At 35.3% G+C, this 2835-nt stretch overlaps 1 pseudogene; it reads left to right on the top strand.

The window, feature by feature from the left end:
- Window positions 1–546: 546 nt before the first annotated feature.
- On the top strand, window positions 547–1140 carry LOC149186150 (MADS-box transcription factor 23 pseudogene; annotated as a pseudogene).
- The last annotated feature ends 1695 nt before the right edge of the window (window positions 1141–2835 follow it).

Below are 2835 nucleotides of genomic sequence, written 5' to 3'. Positions count from 1 at the left end.
AAAACAAAACAAAAAAAACACAACACAACCTATATAAATTTAATAAACAAAAACCACATTTACACCCTACTAATTCAATTTTAAACAATGTAAACACATTTTTTTTTCACCGAACTTAAAAAATGGTGAAATAAACCAATCTCCAACTAAAATCAATCTAAATTAATAATCCATAGTTTCCCAAAATAAATATAGTAACTAATCTATTAACGGTCTGGCCTTTAGTTATTCTAGAAATCAGATGTTGGTGGACTCTCCTCCAATCAATATTTCCAACACCCACTGCCTTAAACAGCAAATCTAAACCGGTTTTCCGCTTCCTATCGACCCGTTAGAGTGGCTCGACTTAATGCATAAAAACTCAGCATCTCACACTGAACATCCAACTGATACCCTATTATTATCCAGTGCCCGAAAAACGGCATTCTAATGTTATCTAATTGCTAAAAATCTCACACGCCTAATAATGGCAGCTTTTGAAAATCATCTATGTATATATCACGGTGGAAGTATATTCACAAGGCCTCAAACAGCTGTGTTGCAGCCATGGGAAGAGGTAAAATAGAGATCAAAAGGATAGAAAATCCAACAAGCCGGCAAGCCACCTTCTCCAAGCGAAGAGCGGGTTTGCTTAAGAAGGCCAAAGAACTCTCCATCCTTTGTGATGCAGACGTAGCAGTGCTCATCTTTTCAAGCTCAGGAAAGATCTTCGATTACGCCAGTTCAGATATGAAAACCATACTGGACCGTTACATGACAAACTCTGAAAAATCACCATCACCGCAATCAGAATCCCGTGCCCTAGTTGTGTGCAGCGATAACAATCATGATAAAAACCAGGATTTACAGTTAGCGAAGTTGAAGCTTCAGGGCGATCAGCTGCAGTTGATGTTGAAACAGACAATGGGAGAAGATCTAGAAGGATTGGATACTGAACAACTGCAGCAGCTGGAAGAGAAAATGGAAGTGGGAATGGGGCGAGTGAGGGCGAGAAAGAACCAGTGCATGCTCAGCCGCATAAAGGAGATAGCGAATACTAAAAATGATCTGATGGAGGAGAATAGGAATTTGCGGAGACAGGTGCAGGACGTCGTGAATAATTACTATCTCACAGCTGCTCCTGATGCCGAGATTTCATAATTAAAACGCTGGGAATATCAAATTCCAACTCGTTTTTTGATTGATCGACAGCCATAGCCATATAATCCTTGAAAGCAAGAAGCTCTGGAATCAATATGATTCTGCTGCCAATTGGGTCCTTGGTATTATCGAGGTAGTGCTGGGATTTATCTGATGCTGTCGCGTTGGTCGATAACGTCTCGATTTATCGAAATTATAATATTCGAACTATAAATTTAGAAAAATGGTTTGGATTCTTTGAATATATAGTATTATTTTTTTTAATTATTTAATCAGTAAAAGTGAAGTGTTTTTTTGAGAGTTTTGAGGATCAAAAATGTAGTTTAAATAATAAAAAATTTATATTTTTGCTTATTTTGTATAGTTTATAGGGTGAAAAACTTATTTTATATTTTATTATTTATTTTTAAATATGGGGAATATTTATCATAATTTATAATTTAAGGTGATGAGAATCTGTTGATTTTTGAATCTAGATCATTATGGCTTGGCATTCTAATTGTTGAATCTCCCGAAATACAAGGCATGTAACATTGATAGTTTTTATGTGTCATACATTATATGGAAAAGGTTAATAGTTGGGATTCCCTTCTTAGCCTTAAATATACACCTTGGAATCAATATTGCATTATCATAGGGGATTTTAATACAACCCTTATCCCGTGAAGAAAAAGCAAAGGCTCTTTAGTGAGAAATGAGTTCCAAGAGAGGTTGGAGGACCTTATCTCTTCATAGGATATGATGGATATTAAGCCTGCTACCAACAAATTCATGTGGAATAATCACAGATTGGGAACAAGCACATTGCATCCTGCCTACATAGATTCTTGGTAGCCTTCTCTTTCTTGTCCCAAGATTTCCAAGTCTCCTATCAATTTCTTCCATGGGAAAGTTCATATTACCACCCAATAGCCCTTTAGGTGGTTGATTATGGGTCACTACCTATTCTCTTTTATCCTCTTTGGATCACCAAGGAAGGCTTCTCGAAGATAGTAAAGTTTGTTTGGAATAGATGGGAGAGTGATTCCCTAATATTAATATAGGAAAAATAAAATAAAAATTATCAAGATAGCTCTCAAGCAGTGGGTAAAAGAAAATGATGAAGATAACGGTGCCAAAATAAAAAGGCACAAGAAAAAATTTGAAGATTTCCAACAGAAAATAGAGTAAGAAGAAGTCACCAATGAGATCATACAATATGAACAAACTAAATTTCAAGCTTTTCACCAAATGCTCATAACATAGGAAGAAGAATGGTGCTGAAGTCTTGTAGCTTATGGCTACAATATGAAGACCACAACACCAAATTATTCCACAACTAGGCCAAGGAAAGCGTTTGAAGGAATAACATAAAATTGATCAATGTTGAAGGTGTGAAAATCAAGGATTTTAAATAAATTCAAAAGAAGGTTGTGACATTTTAATGAGTTATACTTTTCCCCAAATCTCCCCAATTCAGAAGTTGTCCAATATATGTTGGATAAAATCCCGAAGTTTGTTACTAATGAAGATAATATGTTACTATTGCATGGCATCATTGAAGAGAAGATTAAAAATTGTGAGGTCAGGTTTATAACTTCGAATGAAGTTGTGTGATTTGCATTAAGAGGTTATTGATATATGCATTATGGTGGAGAATTTTTGAATTCAAATTCTAGTGTCTCTTCACCTTCTCTATTTTCCTATTTATAATAT

This window comes from Pinus tabuliformis, chromosome 3_1 (assembly GCF_031772625.1).
Source record: "Pinus tabuliformis cultivar Carrire ecotype Pingquan chromosome 3_1, CPIR1, whole genome shotgun sequence".
In the NCBI taxonomy this organism is placed as follows: Eukaryota; Viridiplantae; Streptophyta; class Pinopsida; order Pinales; family Pinaceae; genus Pinus; species Pinus tabuliformis.
Note: the sequence above shows the minus strand (reverse complement) of the source record. Positions and strands in the feature narration are given on the sequence as shown.